This window comes from Lissotriton vulgaris, chromosome 4_1, assembly GCF_964263255.1.
Source record: "Lissotriton vulgaris chromosome 4_1, aLisVul1.2, whole genome shotgun sequence".
NCBI lineage: Eukaryota > Metazoa > Chordata > Amphibia > Caudata > Salamandridae > Lissotriton > Lissotriton vulgaris.
Window position 1 is genome coordinate 744,254,637 of NC_141691.1, and position 19,954 is coordinate 744,274,590.

The window sequence follows — 19,954 nt, forward strand, 5'->3', positions numbered from 1 at the left end:
ACGCCAACCCCCTGAAGGGAAGAAGGTCCTTTTCCGCTCCCCTCTGCTCCCCAACCCGTGCTGAGCATTTTTTTTTTAATGTGTCAGCCTTTATTGCTTTTATTCCACAAAAGGTACATAGGCGAAATTTAGTTTTTTGTAAATTATTGTGTTTTTCCAGACATGTTGGAGGTTCCAAAGGTAACCAGAGTTTGTGGATTGACCTGGAGTAAACGGAGAAAATAGCCAGAATGTAGCAACATTGTGCTTTTTGGGGAAAACGTGCCTTGCAAGAAAGTATGTGGGTTTGTTTTCTAAGAAAACAGTAGTTTCTTACTGAGAATGCCCTTCAAATGCCATAACTATGCCTAATAAAATTCCTCACAATTTCCATGGGTTATGCCTGTGGTACTGGACCTGACTTGCACCCAAAGATACCTATTAACCGCAGACATTTCTGAAAACGAGACTCCCGGGGAGTCGAAGATGTTGCGGCTTTCAATGATCTCACCATTTTTCACATCCCTTACCCAGATTGCCCCATAAATACCAAATCATTAGAGAAACACGAAATGTCCTCATATTTATGTCACAAAATACTAGAACTTAAGTCCCACTTTCCTCTAGACTTATCATGAAAATGTACCCCACATTTGTGAGTGGGCCTACAATACTTCCATACTACCATACAGGAACTGACGGAAACCTGGACTGTGTAAAAGGTCTATAGTGTCAATGTGGTCTTCACATGGTTTTAGTTTTTCTCGGTTCCTATCATGCATGTTAGGCCCATCCCCACATGTGGCTTTTCTTGGTAGACATGTAAATGAAGGAAGGTGAGACTTTTGCAACACATTGGAAGTGCCCTAAATTTATGCCACACAAATGTACGCAAAATGATGCTTTTAGATCCTACTTTAGCAAACAGGTTCCAACCATTTAGTCGCCTAGGATTGTTTGCATTTGACTGCCTGGTTTTGGACTTTTATTGTTAGCCATTCTCACTACCTGCATCTCACTCACAGTAAATTCACAGTAATTGGACAGAGTGCTAACTGCCACTGTCCACCTTTTAAGATTAGCCTGCTGCTGTGCAACTAGGCTAAGAGGCTCAGGGTTGTTTACACACAAACAGATGTGTGCACATATGTGCAGACTGCACGTGTGAGACTAATCTCTTGTGCAGCCCATTATCTGCACACAGGCAGCCTGTCATGGAAGGGGTTCTTAATGCATTGGTACTAACCTGGGCTTGGCCTTATTATGCGAGTGGGCATTCATAATGAAGACCTGTAGTGCTTACTAACAATCTGTGGTGCCTACACGGTGTTCCGCTTTATAGGGAAAATCCACACTAAGGTACAGTTTTGCTGCACTCAACAGGATCCAGTGAGGTATTAATCTGGATAAGACACACCCCAAATGAATATTTATAGTCCCTAACAACCTATTTACACTTATTATGGCATTTTCAGATGTATCTTATTTCCCTGGCTCAGCTCAAAATTGAATTCCTGGCCTTTGCCCCCCTTACTGGGCCAATTACTCTGCTCCTCAGCAGAGGACTCTGAGGCCTTCCCACACAACAGAGCAATTAGCAGTGTTTGACCCTGTTCATGGGAGATTAAGGGGTGGGGAGGAAGTCTGCATCTGTTAATCAGCTTGTCACTTTGGATCTGGGCTGAGACAACCCCGGCCCAGTGGAACAAAGGAAGTGAAACAGTCCTCAGAGACCAGCACAGGAAGGGCTTGCCTTTCAAGGTTTGGTGGTAAGGGATCATGCAGCTGTGTCAGCTATTGGCAGATCTAAGGTTTTCAGGGGAACTCTTTCCACAAACAAACTGAAGTTGCCATATTGGATTGACTTAGAGTTCTGTGCACGAGGGCTGGGAAAGGGATGGAGTGATGATGTGGAATCATATGATTGGCCATTGGACAGAGGAGAAGACACTGGCCATGGAAGTGATGGCTGTAAAAGGATCCCTAGCTGAAAGGAGAAGCCACCTGATGCCCTGCAAGAATGGACTTTGGGACTTTGACTTCAGCAGGCCCATAGGAATAAGATGGATCTCTCTAAGGCCAGGGATGCTGGCCCTCTTATTCCCCCTGAGGAACAGCTGGGGGTATGGACATGCTGCCTGCTGGGGGACCCTGCATGGTTCTCCTGGACGTTCTTTGGACATTCCCTAGACTCCGCTGACATATAGGTGCCCTTCAAGGACCCAGGAGGCTCTCTGACCTGGAGAGTGTAGCAGGGAGGGTGTGGTAATGGCAAGGTGTGGAGGGGCTGCACAAAATGCCCTAAATGCAGGAGAAGAGCACTGGAAGCCAGGCAGAAGAAAAGTCTGGAACAGTAAGCCAGAAAAGTGCCCTTATAGAGGCAAGGAGGCCTAACGAGGTTGCTCCTGGTAGCTACAGCTTGCACCTAAGAGCTAAGTGACACCTTACTAGAGTCAATAGGCCCTACGGGCCAGAGAAACATCCCTGGACCCATTGGAGGCCCAAGCCGAGAACAAAGCATGTGTGGCTTTGTGGAGATCTGAAGATTCCCCCAGGGCAGGCCAAGCTATTTAATTAACTGGGAGGCCACTTGGGGCCACTTCAAGCTGAAGGGTCTCCGGGGCCCACAAGGAGACCTGGAGAGATGCGTTGCCCACTCCTTTTGCCCATGTCTGAGGGGGGGCAGGTCACACCAATCTCTGAACTACCTGCCCATGCTCAACACAGGTAGGGGGCAGTGTACTGCTTGAGCTGTGGCCAAGAGCAGCAGCTAAACTTGCTCTAGATGTGGCTGGAGCACAAAGAAAGATGCCAGCTCCTACACAGATATGGCTAGAGCCAAACTGGGGGGTTGTGGAGAGCAAATAAATGATGAATTAAACCCAGATCTGTGACTGGGATGAACATTTGATTTGATCAGCATTCCGTCTATCATCTGTTCTTTTGGCTTTTGTCGCCCTAAGTGGGAAGAGTATGCTCAGATGTGGGTCCCGTGCTCACTGTGCCACTGGATTCAAGCTAGGCTCGCTGATGAGAGGTGATACCCCAAAACCAGTTCAGGGATGCTTGTTTCCAGTCCAGGGATGACCTTGCTTGGCAGTTTGGTCTGGACTGTTCACATGGGGAGCAGGGTCAAGACTGATTTGCACATGGCTCGGCCTAAACTGGGGTGGTGTAGTGAGTAAATAAATTATGGATTAGACCCATATCTGTGAATGTTTGATTTGTTCAGCATTCGGTCCATCATCTGTCCTTTTCCTGTAGGCTCCCACACCAGCACATTAAGCAGGTAAGTACTGAGGGGGCCTTAGGGCATACTAACAACATTTGGGTGCCCAATTGTGCCTGGGCACCTGGCAGCACAGACACACTCAGGCTAGAACACTACAACATGAAGGAGAAGAGGCGCTCATGTGGTATACATTCCTCTGGGCAGGGTATTGCGTCATAAGCCCCTGTGCACGTATGAGCAGGGGCTTGAATAAACAACTTTTCAAAAGTGTTTGGAGGGTTTAATGATGTGCAACAGCTCCTGCTGAATGTTTCTTTTTTACCTGCCTTAGTCTCCTGGGTTTGCTTCCCTTTTAATGATCCTTTTTCGATTCTGATATCCCTAGGTAGGAAGTGCCAGGCTAATTATCCGCACTTGATACTATCTGACAGTCAGCTCTTCAAAAGGCGTAACGCAAGGAACATTGCTTTTATTCCTTTCTGCCCGTGTAATACCAGTCCTAGAGATCACTACTGCCTTCAAATTACATACGTATATAATCATATCCATACTCCTATCAAGCGCTTTCTAACCTAGTGGGCTCAGGGGATACAAATCTGCCAGAATACCCTAGGATGATCTAACTCTCCAGTTACCTGTGGGTATGTTTCATCTGGAAGGGGGTGGGCGCACACTGCCTCACACTCCAGCACTCAGTTTGCCCCGATGTGTCATAATAAATGCAGTTCATGATAACACTCTAAAAAATTTCAAGTAAGCATTTAATTTGAACTGCATTTACCAGGATGCAAAGGGGCAAACTGTGCTGGGAGGTGAAGCAGTGTGCTCCCATCCCCCTTCTGTTTAAAAAGGCTCAGTTGAGCCACTGGGCTGACGAGCTCTTGGAGATGCACCTGTGCGCCAGGGAGAGGTACAGACACCTGAGAGGATTGTGGCAGCTTTCTCAGCAAACCCCAGAAGAATTTCGTTTTATCTCTACTGATGAAGGATATAATCGAAAAACACATGTATCTAGAGATTAACAGCACTAACCTGCACCAACTTTGGTGAAACACTCTGAAAATTTTCAAGTAAGCATTTAAATTGAACTGCATTTACCAGGATGCAAAGGGGTGAACTGTGCTGGGAGGTGAAGCAGTGTCCTCCCATCCCCTTTATGTTTCATCTGGAAGCCCGTTCTCATGCAGAGCAGGCCTTCGTCCTCCTCAGCAAGGTATACAGGATTCAGCTGGGCTGACCCAGTGGCGACCTCAACAGTGACCACAAAATGCTCCTCTCCCTCAACAACGGATTGGTGTTGTTTATATGATAAACTTCACCCATGTTACCATGCCCGAGCTGTAATCATGCCATCATTATTGATTCTATCCTTGCATGGCTGTTGCCGAGCAGAAAACAACAAATAGCAACATTTAGCACAGAAAACTTAAGACTTGATCTAACTCCCCAATTACCTGCGGGTATGTTATATCTGTGTGCCCGTTCTCGTGCAGAGCAGGCCATCATCCTTCTCTGAAAGGTATACAGGATTCAGCTGTATGAGGGACCTTAACAATGAAAGCGTAATGCTCCTCTCCATCAACAGAGGATTGGTGTCATTTATATAATAAACTCACACATGTTACCATGCAGAGCTCCAGCCATGCCACCATTATTTATTTTATCCTTGCAGGGCTGTCGTTGAGTGGACAACAAATATCAACATTTTGTGCCGTGAACTTAAAAGCAGGCCTGGTCAGAATGTTCAAGGCCCTGATATTATGCCTACGAAGAAGTGCAAATGTAAGCAAATCCATTTCATAGACTATTATCCCATATGGGCGTGCATGCAAATATGTGTCAAGAGTCATCGTTTAAGAAAGATTTAAACTTTAAATGTGAACATGTAAAATGGTAGTGTTCCCTGTCTGGGGACTATGTAACCACATGACAATTCACTACCGGAGTGTACGTCATTCCTGTGTATGCTACTCCACTCAGTTCTAATAAAACACCACTCCACTATATCGCACTCCACTGTACCCCACTCCAGTTTATGCTATTTCAGGTTACGCCACTGTAGTGTACCACCCCACTGCACACCACTCAACTCTATGCTATTGTAGCATACACTATTCTAATGTATACCCCTACACTATACAACACTCCACTCTATAGCCCTCCATTCTACGACTCTACAGTCTATGCAAATACACTCTACAATATTACAGGACGTAACTCCACTTCACCACACTCCACTAAATGCTATCCCACTGCACTGTACTGCAATACACCCTATGCCACTGCAATATATGTCACTATACTGTATCTGACTTTAGTATATGCCCCTCCACTGTATGCTACCCCACCCTACATCACTCTGCTGTATGCCATTCCAGTGTACCCCCCTCCAGTATACCTAATTCCTCTTTATTCCACTCCAGTATACAAAAATATGTTGTACAATAGTACACTTTACAACACTATCCTCCTCTATAATCTACCACACTACACCTAATAACACTCCATTCCACACCACTAAACTGTACCAATATAAAAACAAAGGTTAACGATAAGTTATAGTTAGGAAGACTATCTTTATGTTTTCTATAGAAACTCAACTTAAACTACACAATCAATAGAAATTCTACAGTTATAGCTATATGTTTAATTTATCATTTAATCACCACTTTCAAAGCAATATGTCATACTTATAACTCACATTTATGTAGACGCACCCTCTTAAAATTCTGTTAACTTGCGCACCACCGTATACAGCCTTCTCACCTCATTTGCCACACTCCAGTAACTATAACTCAGCCTTTCTCCATGCACTACCTCTACCCTTACATATTACAGATGTTAGAGCATGTGAATCACTGCATTAATAACAACACTTATAAGATCTCAAATGACATGATTTGCCTGAAAATACTGCTTGGTACAGTGGCGAGTTAGTTATTATAGTATGGGCGAGTGACGTGAGAAGACTGTGTACGGAGGTGCGCAAGTTAACTGAATTTTAAGGTGGTGCGCAAGTATAAATGTGAGTAAGTTAGATTACTTTGAAAGTGGTGCTTAAATGATAAATTAAAGATATAAATATAACTGTAGAATTTCTAATGCTTGTGTAGTTTAAGTTTGGTTATAATATCAAACATAAAGAAACTTTTCCTAACAATAACTTAGGTTTAACCTTTGTTTTTTGTGTGAATATATATACATACATATATTCCCAAAAACCAAGGACCTCGATTATGAGGTTTTGCCGTAGGGCAGTGATGCAGGCCTTCCTGCTGCGCTGCCTAACGGCAAAAGATAATGGGCAGGAATGCCCTGTATCTATCAGATACAGTGCATTTCTGTCCTTTTCCCTTGCACTTTTGCACAATGGGCTGATGTGCGCCGATGCAGGCAACTTTCCACCATGGTGCAAGGTGCTTGCGTTGCATGGATGATTTGAAAAGTGCAGGAAGGTAAACCTTCCTGCACCAAAACAATCACAAGAGGCTTTTTCCTCTTTCTATGTGTACTGCAGAATGCAGCACACATAGAAAAGGAAAAACAAGGAGAAATAAAGCTATTTCTCCTCGTTGTGCCTCCTTTATGCCTCCCATGGGGAGGCGTACGTTGTTGGCACTGCCTCAGATTTACGATTTCTCGTAGACCTGGGGCACTATCAAAAAGACATGGATGGTGCTGGGAACGCCTCCAGCAACACCCATTGCACGCGTCTTTAACATAGAAAACTGCATCAAAGGGAATGATATTCACGAGGCAACATTAAGCCAACAAAAGTAGCTTAGTGCTGGCTCATAAATATGGAACAGGCTCCTGCACCACGGAACCTCACTAAAAGTGAAGTTTCGGCATCACAAAGGGGCCTCATATATGAGGCCCCAAGTCGTCCAAAGTCCAAACAAGGAGATGCCGTTTACACAAGTCAAATAATGAGTGGAAAGCTCAAATTTATTTGTAGCAAAACTTCATGACACGTTTCGGCCTCACAGCCTTGATCACATGACCCAAGAAAATGAAGGGCGTAAGGAGCACTCCGTTACTTTTCACTTTTAGCACTGTATCCACTGGTGCTCCGATTTATCAGGGTAGTCAATCCTGCTTTGAGTTACTAGAGGTTACGATGGGTTATGAGACCAATCAAACCGGGCACTGTTCACTTGGCGCTCCGCGCTTTAAATATGCTTAGCACACTTTTTAACTTTATACTTGTTTTTATTCTTATTCTTTAGTTTTATAGTCGGTTTCTATTATTCATGTATTTTTTACTTTTCTCATAACACAAACATATGATTCAGTTCATCAATTTTGTAAACATTATGGCATGATTACACATTCAATTCTTTGGCTTCATATTTGTACATTAAACAATATGCAAACATTATTTTCAACAAAAGAGCCCTATGCATTTCGGCGCCACGACGGTGCCTTCATCAGGGGCGTGTCTGGAAATAAAACATATAAAGATGTGTGAGAGTCATAATTCAAAGTAGTTCAAGGGGGGTTAAAAGCTGGGCTTTATGATAGTATTTATACCTGGTGTGTACTGTTACTGGTGTGAAAAATCGTGTTGCCTCACTTGCTGGACTCAGTATCCTGTCTCTGCAAGTAATAATAAACAACCCATGTTGGTTTTGAATTTTAATCAACATGTGGGTCTAAAGATTAAGTTTTGGGAAAATTGATGAGGACATACCTGTGGAAGATGTATTTATAATCACTGCAAGAATAAAAACGATATGAATTAGGACTATAGATTTCCTGTCCTGTATATCACTTGCTCTAAACGAATGGAGATGGCAATGTATTTACCTTATCTTCGCCCGGACACTTTATCTAATAAACGCAATTACTAACTCAATTACGAGCTGCTTGGAGGTAATGAAAATGCTCGTCAAGGAAACGAGTCCGTTCATACCTGTGTAGCCAAAGGTATACCGCCGTATCAGATTGAATGAGGGTGGAGGCGTGCATCCTTTGATTTAATTGACGTCGTGTCAGGTACTCCAGCTGTTTAAGTTGTTGAGAGATGGATCCCCCATGAACATCCATGTTTTTAACTTCTTTAATTAGAGAATAAATTTTATCCGCCTGTTCTGCTGTGTAAGCCAGTGTATTGGCTCGGTTGTCCGTCATTCCTGTAATAGTTTCGAACTGCATTTTGCAATGGTGGGTGCCTCCTTACTGGTTGACTGAATATTTGATCCAAGAAAATGAAGGGCGTAAGGAGCACTCCGTTACTTTTCACTTTTAGCACTGTATCCACTGGTGCTCCGATTTATCAGGGTAGTCAATCCTGCACACATGACCGACATGGTTTCAATACCCATTCGATAAACCCTGCTGTCAGTTTTAGACATAGAAAATGGCAAAGAAAAGAATACAAGTGTCTTGCTTACATGAGCGCCATTGTAAATTAGCAAGACACATTCTAAAATATAATAGTTGTCATAATGCCACGGAGAACAGAAAATGCCAAAAGTATACAACAAGAGATCCATCTGACAAATGTGCATTTCATGACATGGTATGGCACAAAAGATAATAAAAATAAATACCAAAAACAACCCTTAATGTCCGATATTATCACCTATGTGGGGAATATAAAGCCCCAGTGGGTAATTAGTGGAATAAATATATGAAAGAAAATAAATACTGTTGTCTCATATCCCACAAACATCTCCCATAACTGTACAAATATTGCCCAAGTGGGCACAGAAAAGCTTCAAATAGGAGAGAGCATAGCATTGGTATGACAATATAAAAGTAAACAGAGGTGCCATCATATGGTGCATATATGTTGTCAAAGACAATAATCTAAACATAATAACAAAAACATTTCTAAATGATCCCAGGTATTAGAAAGAACCATCCATAAAGTTTGGAATACCTTTGCAAAGATAAGAGGCTTTTGTTACTTTTAGATAGTATATTCTCTGTATTGTTATCTTGGGCTTATTTTGATATTTGTCTTTGCCTTGTGACTTATCATTTCCCGCTATGGTTTATGGAGGGTTCTTTCAGCACAAAATAACCAGATGGCAACAGGTAGATGAAGAGCTGAACAATTCATTAAAAAAAACATTGGTAAGACAGTCCACATTGCTCATGCTGATGGGTATAACCCCGACTAGACCGTTAATGTTTTCCTGCAAGAGTACACCCTGTCTTCACATAGAACCACCAAAAGGGCACCAGCTTATGTTTGCCAGCAATGCATTCTTCATAATGCGATCCGGCATAATAATTACCTGTATTTGTAAAGCGCAAACAATTAATCCTAAGGGTGTCAAGGCACTGGGGACCGTCGGGGAGATTAAGCAAGCTACAGTCCAGAGTCACATGGTGCTGGGCTAACCTGCCCCCGGGGCCGGGGATCGTACCGTGAGCCCCAGTATTCCGGAGTCAGCCACACTGGCCGCTGCACCACACTTCTTCCATGTTAGGTTAATTAGGCTTATAAAGTGCACTTTTACCTAAGGGTGTCCTGGCGCTGAGTACTGTCTAACTGGTATCCCTCTGCACCTAAACTCATTCTGTGAACAGCCATGTTTTCAGCCCCTTCCTGAAAGAAAGGAGATCCGTGGAGTTCCTAAGATGCATTGGTAGGTTGTTCCAGGCATTAGTGGCACCTAAGATAAATCTCCTGCCACCCCAATTGGCCTTTTTTGCTCTTGGAACCATGACTCGCTTTGCTTCCATGGAGCGCAGCACTCCCAAGGACATACCACTGAATGTGCCTTCTTAGGTATTCCAGGCCACTGCCCATCAGGGACTTAAAAACCATACATAGTGCTTTGATTTGGGCACGTTGTTTTATAGGGAGCCAATGAAGATGTCACAGGCCATTTCTAACCGATATGAACCTTGGTGTGCTTGTTATCCGCCTTGCTGCCGCATTTTGCACCATCTGGAGTCTACTGGGATGTTTCTTTTGAATATTCAGGTACAGGCTGTACAATAGTCCAGACGGAACAAAATAAGGGCTGAGACAGCTGTCCTGAAACTTTCCTCTGATAGGAAGAATTTTATTTTCCTCATGGTTCTAAGGAGGAAAAAACTTGTCGAGACCACCCCGCTGACCTCGTCCCCAAATGTCAGTGTGTTGTCCACAATCACCCCCAAGTTCTTAGATTTCAGTGTAGGGGATGGGGGGTTGCCCATTTCTTTGGGCCACCAGTCTGGCGACCAGAGGTTGGAGTTCTTCCCGAAAATAATCACCTTTGTTTTGCCTGCATTAAGCTTCAGGCAATTCGCAGACATCCAGACAGTTACCCCTTCCATACAGCCGTGACATCTTGAGGCCTTTTCGGCTTCTTTACCCCGCTGAAGCGACAGTACAATTTTTGTGTGTCGTCCGCATAAGATGTTAATTGCAGCCCAAAAGATCTTTTAAGTGCAGCCAGCGGGCTCACGTATATATTAAAAAGCATGGGACTGAGGTAAGACCCTAGTGGCACCCCACAGGGAAGGGAGAAAGGCTCTGACCTATCCCGCCCCAGAACCACCATTTGTAATCTGTCAGCCAAAACTGATTTCAATAGGTTCCAGGCCTTGACCTGGACCCCCGCCCTTGATAATTGGCGCATCAACACATCGTGATGGACCGCATCGAAGGCCGCTGACAGATCCAGCATGAACAGGATCGCCGTGCCTCCTTGGTCCACTGGCTCTCGAACCTCCTCTGTGGCTTTAATCAGTGCTAGCTCTGTGCTATTTCCCACGCAGAACCCATACTGTGAGGGATCCAGCACTTTGTTGTTCTTAAAAAATGAAATAAGTTGCACATTAATAACCTTCTCCATTATTTTCGCTGGTAGTGGAAGTCGGGAGATGGGTCTGTAGCTATTCGGTTCGCTAGGATCCAGATTTGGTTTTTTAATCAATGGCAGAATTGAGGCTGTTTTCCATGCTATTGGATACTGACCTGACTCCAATATGAGATTCAACAAAGGCGTCAGGGTGGCAGCAATGACCTCTGGGGAGTTTTTAATTGCTGCTGCTGGACAGGGGTCCAGGGAGGATCCGGAACGACACCCCATCAGCAGGTTGGTGACCTCCTTAATCTCCAATGGTGTAAAGCTCTCTAAAATGGGTGCATTGTTGAATGCCTCAGGTGTTAACCCGACTGCCAAGTCCCCGACCTCGCCCAGCTGGTTACTAAAGGAAGAAAAGATGACTTCCACCTTATTCAGAAAAAAAGAGGCTAGTGCATCACAGAGTGCTGGGCTACTGTGAGTAATAGATTTGGGGGGGGGGGGGTTCATAAGATTAGTCACAGTTCTGAAAAGCTCCCTAGAAGAGGATTTGGCTTCAATGATCTGTTCTGCAAAATATGCTTTTTTTGGTTCTTGGGAGTAGTTTTTCATAGATTGTGAGGCTTGCTTTATAAGCTTCCTTATTAACAGTGCTATACCGTTTCATCCAGACCCGCTCCAACCTCTTACAGTCTGTTTTATGCTCTTGCAAGTTGTCGGAGAAGCAGAGAACTGAGGGGAGTCCTCGCCTAGGGATATACAATTTGACAGGGGCCAATTTGCTACAGGTGGCCTCAATCCAATTTACATAGGCCACCGTGGCCTCCTCTACATTACTGAAGAGACTCGGCCGTATCTTTCAGGACCTTCTCTAGGTTGGAACTGTCGATATTTTTCTAGGCCCGAATAGCTATCTTCTCCCTGGGCTTAGGTTTAGATGGATTATGAGGGGTCTGAAAGATGGAAAAGATGATGGTGGCATGATCTGTTCAGGGGAGCGTCAGGATGTTCAACTGGGATAGACTGGTAGAATTTGTAAAAATTCCATCCTGGGTGTGTCCGGCCGCATGTGTCGGGCCTTCTACCCACCTCTCGAGATCCCCTCCCAACATAATTTGCGCCAATCTTGAGGTATCTAAATCAGAGAAATCTTCAAAATTAAAATTAAAATCCCCCAGAATTGTAAATGATTTGGCACACAACCCCTCCTCCAAAAGAGTCCCAATAGAATCAAGAAATCCACCTTTAGGGCCAGGGGGACGGTAAATAAGCATTGCTTTGAAGGTGTCTTGAGGGGAGAACCGTACACTGACTGACAGCGCTTCACAGGCTAGGTTAGAGGCAGTCACGGATGAGGGCTCTAGGATTTTATGATAGATGACTGCCAGCCCTCCCCCCCTCCTTAGAGGTAAGTCCAACGTATGGAAAAGAAAGTCTGGGGATGAGGCTTTAACAATATCTTGTCCTAAGGTGTTATCTGTCCAGGACTCTGTTATAAATGCCATCATGATGTTACGTTCCTCTATAAACAGCAAGCATTCAAGACTGTGCCTAATCGATGATCTGGCCTTCAGGAGTAAGCATTTAAAACCAGGAACATTTTCAGCTCCGGCTTAATGTTAGGCATGAATCTCGGACAGCGCACCTTACCCCCTTCTGGGTTCAGTCTATTAAGGGTGTCAATGGTGTACAGCCGACGGTCTGACATAAAAGGCCAGGGGGACTGGCCCTGAGCCCAGGCCGAGTGAGGACAGGCGCAGTGGGCTTGCCTTAGGCACGCCCGCTGCGCGGTCTCATCAGTATTCGTTTTTATGCTGCGCGGCAACAATTAGCCCGCCAATCTCCCCAATGGCCGCCGCTCTACCAGCCCCCTGTCCCAGCAACAACGCGGGACAGCATCAGGCAGCGTCTGCGGTTGACCAAAGTGAACAGGACCAAACAATCAGGCTGGCAGGTATGTGCAAACTAGGCAATTTAAAAGTGGATAACGTTTCATCTGTCAAGGTTTCCCGACAGCCAAGACGATTAAAAGATTTTTAAGTGAACAAAGGGAGAGAATGAAAACTGCAGAAGTAGAACATCAGTATCTACGTGAAAACATGGAGATGTTGTGCTCCACAAATATCGTCATCCAGGGAACAACGTCATATTGCCTTTTGAGACCTCTATTTGGGCAGTGGTGAGAGTTAGTTGCGCCAAAGTGACTGGAAGGAAAGGAACAGGGACTGTGACATGTAATATATCATTCTTTAGAAGATCCAGAGAGGAATGTACTCCTATTGAAAAGATGAATAGTCAGTATTTAGAGAAAGGCAGGGCATGGTGGCTGAGTAGCCAGAGGCATTGCTGGGAGTGTAGCCCGTGACCACCAATTGATCCCTCCCCTTCTGGCACTGGCAGACCATGACGGTGCCTTGTTGGGGTTGAACTGTTGGGCAATGCAGCAGATGATGAAGAGCACGATGGAGGCAGCTCAGGCCCTCATAATGCAGCCACTTCTCCTCACAGCCCTTACGTTGCTTGGATGGGAAGGTTTGCTTGGGTGATATTGGGCCCCTTGCAAAGGTTTAATGCAAAACACTGGCCCAGAGACTGTTGGCAGTGCACAGGACATGCTGGGGCAGAGACAAGGATGAGGGCTAACGTACAAGTAACTTACCTTTAGTAACGATGTACCTGGTAGAGACGTTGTCTAGCCGCAGATTCCTTAATTTAGAATATCCCCAGGAGTGAGACTGGATCCGGAAATTCACTGCAGCAGCACCTCTGCGAGCTGGGGAACGGCGCCACATGACCCCGCCCTAATATCATTCTCGTACGTGACGTCAGCGAGGTCATATAAGTCCCTCCCGGCACGCTGACGTCAGTTTTCTTCAGAGAAACTTTTCCGCTGCACAACACGGAGCCACCAACTAAAAACTGTGAAAGTATGGGAACAGTGTGCGAGGAATGAAAATTCTGTGAATAATGAAGGGGATGGTGGAAGACACCATCCTAAAGACAGAATAGACACCGCCTACACATATAAGTGTAGGCTGTGAGAAAGAGCCCCGCAGGCCAAGCGGAGGCTCCTTCCCGAGTGCGACAAGTAAAGAATATTACAACAGACAGAAATAGACAGATAGCGCCATGTAGAACTGTGCTGCCCAGTAAGAACGGAACACAGAAGGAACAACAGTCCACTGTAGGAAAGAAAGAGAAGACTGGTCTTACCCCTCTAAAAACAGCAGTAGGAAACAGAGCACAACCGACCCTCAAAGAGGATGACCACAAGGAGATCAGGATTCCGAGGCAGTAGAGCAGCATGAAGGGAAGGGAACGGGAGAGGAAAATGAACCTTCCCGTGAATCAAAGGCACCATATAACAGAAAAGAAGTCCCTCAGCAGAGGTTAACTGTATATGAAAGCACCCAGGGAAGTGCAACAATCTGTAGCCCCTGAAGATAAAACCCAATGGCAACTGAAGAATCCAGTAGAGCACACCACCAGAAAAGGTCCTCGCAGAACGGCGAAGCTGGGTGGGCGTTAAGAAATCTGTGGCTAGACAACGACACTAATATGATTTTAGTTTTCCCACTGTGCATTTATTTACCACAGGTACCCAGGACTATATATCTTATTAGCATTTGGCAGACCCCTTTTTGTCATCTCAGGTCTCTCCTGCAGGGCATTATTCTACCATAAACTGTGGTGGTAAAGTGACGGAGGGAGTTTTTTGGCGGGATAGATAGGAGTCCATCACACTTCAATTGGGTTAAGTGTGTGTAGAGCGATTTGGCTGGACACAGAAGGATGGTGCACTAACTGTGTCCTTTTCTTTACACATCAGAGCGGGGCCTCAATTTCCCGAGCAGTTGCCGGGCGAGGTGAGGTCTTCACCCACACAAAGCTGGGTGAGTATCACTATCAGGAAATGCCTCTTAGTGGTCAAGCTAATATGCTTCATTGTTGTGCAGAACGCAAATTGTTCTTGCAGGTGTTTTCTGTTTTGGTGGTGTGTGTGTGGTTTTATATGGGTTCATGTGTGTTAATGGATACATAGTATTGTTTATCTTTTGTTTTTTGACAGGAAGAAGATTATTCCTGTGATCAGTGGACACAGGGGTTTTGAGGGGCAGATATGACTCTCTTAAGTATATTACATTACATTGATACAACTTATTCCCTCTTACATGTGTATACAACTACCACACTGTTTTGCAGTAGCTTATTATGTTTTTCAAGGTCCTGATGAAAGCTGGAGCAATACTCCTTCTAGCTGAAACTAGTCGACCACTCTGTACAGTGCCATAATGTAGTCCTACTCACCCACTACTAGGCGTGTTTTTAATCTTGACACCTAGACTTATTTCTGTAAGCGGTTCCTTCAATTTAGGTAGCCAATTATAGCAAGCACTTTTTTCAACAGCACTGCCCTGTTTTCCACATTATTTCTTGAGCACTACTGTGGCTGAATTTGCCGCTCTCCATGTATGCACCGCCACTTGAAGGTTTAGGCGGTGTTTGGAGCAACTACTAATTCCCATATGATGATATGCCGCCAAATAGGTGGTCTGATGGGATTTTTTTCAGCCCAGCAGGACTAAATACACTGTTTCACATTTGTGTCCGTGTGATTCCCTCTCACCATTCAAGTCAGTACACCACCCTTGACCTGGTCTTCTCTGTTTGTTTTTTCACGTTATTGCAAGGGGCATGATTAGACAGGTCGTTAAACTATTTCCCCTCCTGACCCTCCGCACATTTGTATTTTCAGTAGACAACGTCTCTACCAGATACATTGTTACCGAAGGTAAGTAACCCGTACATCTGATAGAGACATCTAGCCGCAGATTCCTTAACTTAGAATACATACCACAGCCATACCCCAAAAGGGAGGCAGGTCTGCGACAGAACAACAGAAAGTGCCAGGCATGTGATCCGGCAACAAGGTGATGGATAAAGGGGAAAAACTGTGGCAGAACAGTCCGTCAGCAACCCCAGCAGCTCGATCATCAAAAGTCACAGGATAGAAGATATCCGACAACATGCCAGAATGGCGCCACGCCATACCAGTATAAAAATGACAGGTAGAACGGTATGATCCTCAGAAGAGAGAGAGAGAGGATGGATCACTCTCCGCTAAATGGCGCACGAAAAGTGCATTAACCGAAGCTTGGAATGAACTTGAAGAGATGCAACCAGCGCCTAACAGATTAGGTTATAAAAGGAAGCTGAAAGTGCCTGTGGCAAGAGCCCAAAGGCAAGGCAGACTCTGAGCAATGGCATCAACCCCCAACCCGCTGAAGCAGGTAGAATATGCCGCTGGCAACGGCAACAGAGACCTTAAAGTGGCTTTCGCAGGAACAGAAGAGCGTCCAACCGGGCAGCATGAAGCCAAAGGGAGGAACAACTACAATATAGACTCGCAGACAGTAATTATGACCACTGCTATCAGAAGAACTGTGCCAGAGGCTTAGTTTTAACAAGAGTAAGCATATCCGAAGGAAGAGGCCAAAAACACCAAGTCAACGAATGGTGGAAAGAGTCTCAGAACCCAAGACCAACACTTTCAAGAGACACGGACAGTGTTCGAACACCAAAAAGGGAGCATATCACAATAGGAAAATCACTCCAGGAAGTGGAAGCAAGGAGGAACCTGTGGCAACTTGCAACCACCTAGAAGGGCTCCCCCACACATGGAGATATTGGTCCAAACTTTGCAACCACGACAAGAGGTGGCGACGTAGGAAGAGGAAACCAAGTCAACCAGTATGTAGACATAATCTATATACCGGACCATATGTAGCGCATTAAGAGCATGTAGGGGTCGTTTATGAAAAGGAGACCATGAAACCTCCAAAAGAGGTGTATAACCATGGCAAAAGCAGATGGCACCAAGGAAAAAAATAGAACACCTTACAACGGACCTACAATTGGCGCGTGGAGCCCACATCATCTCCAGGCCCAGGTGACATAAGCAAGGCTATATATTAGCGTACATGTACCCCGCATGGAGTATGTAGACCCCAGACAACGGGGGACACCTCTTAGAGCAATAAGCCAGGCCAAAGAATGCATCAACGAACGGCACCAATGAACAGAGTTCGGGCCGTAATGACATTACCGAGCTAAGCCACCGGCTGAAAACCACATGCAGAGAACACAGCAATCTGTGGACAGAAGGCCAACAGGCAACTGAAAGCAAAACACATCAAGGGATGCTAATAAAAGGGTAATCACCCTTGACCACATAAAAAAAAGACGTAAAGCTCACTGCCTATGTTAAACACAGAGTGCATCTAAGGCTCACTGCCCATGTTAAACACAGAGCGCATCTAAAGGATGCGAAATGAAAAAGTATCACAGAAGATAGGCCAAAAGGACCTAAGTGGGAGGACTTAAGCCCGCCAGCAGCCGGTGAACCACTGACTTGGCGTGAGCATCAAAGAGCAACACCCATCAAAGGGTAAATCAACCTGAAGTTTCCGGATATTTACAGGGAAGATGCTATCTCGCAACCAAGCGTGACGCCTCAAGGTACCAGAACTCGCCATGGCTCGGCCCAAAGAATCCTCAGTATCTAAGGCTGAACGGATTGTGAATTCCGCCAGGTCGCGGCCATCCCGAATGGAGTGAAGGGGGTCAGCGCGAGCACCTTCAGAGGTGGCAGTAAGCAAAAACTCTGCAGAGTCCCACAGGGCAGAGGTAGCCCGAGTCAAAACACACACGGTATTTAAGGACCAAAGGGCTTCACTAGTAGAGGCAAAGGCGTTCCTGCTGCAGGATTCAAGCCACCTGGACTCTGGAGAGGGAGGAAGCGTCAGAGGGGGCAGAGAAGGAAAGGCAGTCCACAACACAAACCCCTGCGCATCAGGATGCACAAAAAGACAGACCGGTTGATGTGGAGCTGGACGGTGGCGGTGCAAAACTGAACAAGCCACCGGATCGCCAGAAGCAGGTTGGACCCAGGTACCCAAGAAGGCATCATAAAGGGAACCCTCAAATGGTAAAAGCGTTTCCACGTTGCCGGACCCACAGTGGAGGACCTCAAGCAAGGGGTCCACTGACAAGGGGGTAGAGGGGGTTTGCATATTCAAAATGCGGGTGGCCAAAGAGAAAACTCTCAAGAAAGTCGCACCAGCCTCGGTAGCCCTCCCCGGAGGGGAAAACAGCTCATCAGTGGGGGAGGGTTGTAGGCTGGCCCTCCCAAGACACTGAGGGTGCGCCCAATGCCCCATGGAACAATGAGGATCCTGATGGGGCTCCTTGGGAGGGGAACAGCCTGCCCGATCTGGGAGTTCCTCTGAGTTTCCACAAATTCCATGGGGGGCAATGGTAACACTGGCTCCGGTGATGCCGGGCGGGAGGGCGGCGCCGAGCCGCCCCCAGAGGCTTCTATAGAAGAATCTAGAACTCGGCGTCGACACAGTGTTGAAGCAACACGTGTCAGCGCCGAGTGTGCCTCGTCAGCCTCCGGCGTCGAGTTGGTGCCGTCTGGTGCTGAAACTATGACAAGCTCCCCTTCTGAAGAAGAATAGGTTGCCGGGGCCGGCGAGGCAATCTTTCGCCGCCGCCCCGGCACCGCCTCCTCCTTATCCAGAGCAGGCTCCGATTCCAGAGAAAGGAGCGGAGCCGAAGCCGAGGAGGCGAGCCTCCGGCGCCTGGAGGGCGCCGAACACTGGCTCCGGACAGGTGGCCGCCTCCCCGGAAGGTTGGGGTGTGCTCAAGTCAGGGCTATGAGCACGGGCAACCACCTGCAGCGCCACGCGGAGCCCCGCGGGGCTATGCAGCGTGGCAGAGGCGCCATGGGTCGAAGTGGGAGACCCAGTTGGGCCGCGCCCTAATAACTCCACATGGAGTGTAGAGGGGGACCCAGCTGTGCCGTGCCCTAACGACACCAAATCTCCAACGTTCCTGGGAGGCAAGGACTCAACTGTCGCCAGTGGCGAACCCGCAGGCGAGTCCGTCGGGGTCCCCACAAGAAGCAGAGTTTCCGAGGACGCCCCAGGAATGGGCGAGGACCCAAGGGAGGCCTGCAAGGCCGTAGCATAGGCCTCCTTTTGGGCCCAAGTCGCCCCCACACCTGGAAAGGGCAGATTGAGGGGGGGGCGACCGTCGGGAGCGCACGTCTGGAAAGTTCCGGGAACCAGAGCCCCTGACCACAGAAGAAGGTGAGGTCAATGACCTAGGCGACAAGCACCTCGACTTACCAAGTGGAGAACGATGGCCCCGGACCCCAGAGGGCGATCAACGGTGGAACCGGACAGTAGAGGGACCTGCAGTCAACGACGAGGCCGGGGAGTGAGACGACTCAGACTGGGACAGGTGTGCCAAGAGAAGCTTCATACGGCGCTCCCGCGAAGACTTCGGTCTCAGACGTTGGCAGGGTTCACAGTCCGTGGAGTCATGGTGCTCGCCCAGACACCACATACAAATAAGATGCGGGTCTGTCGCGGACATTTGCCGCGAACAAGAATCACAAGATTTTAAGCCCGAAGGCATCGCACACTGTGCCTGATGCGAAGCGTCGAAAAAGAGGCCTGAAACGTTGCACGCGGAAAAGAAGGAAACTGACGTCAGCGCTCTGGGAGGGACTTATATGACCTCGCTGACGTCATGTACGAGTACGACGTCAGGGCTGGGTCATGTGGCGCCGTCCCCCGGCAAACAGAGGTGCTGCTGCAAAAGAATTCCGGATCCAGTCTCACGCCTCGGGATATTCTAAGATAAGGAATCTGCGGCTAGATGTCTCTATCAGATTGAGAAAAGCATGCCATTGAACAGTGCTCAGTTGGCTTTGTTCAGGCTTTGTTGTAGTTGCAAACTAGCATGCCTGCAGGAGTCACGCACTCCGCTGGTGGTCTTGTAGAGTCTGGTAGCGAAGGAAGAGCAGGGGCTATTTGGCTCTTGAATACTAAATGATCAGAACTGTGTCCAGTCTCGCACTTTTAGTATTCAATATCTGGCATACGCTGCTTTTCTCTTTTGCACATATATTTCCCCATCA

At 46.6% G+C, this 19,954-nt stretch overlaps 1 protein-coding gene across 1 annotated transcript in view; it reads left to right on the forward strand.

The window, feature by feature from the left end:
• FAM217A (family with sequence similarity 217 member A) overlaps positions 1-19,954 on the forward strand; it is a 101,657-nt gene that overhangs the window by 64,241 nt on the left and 17,462 nt on the right. The window lies entirely within an intron of this gene.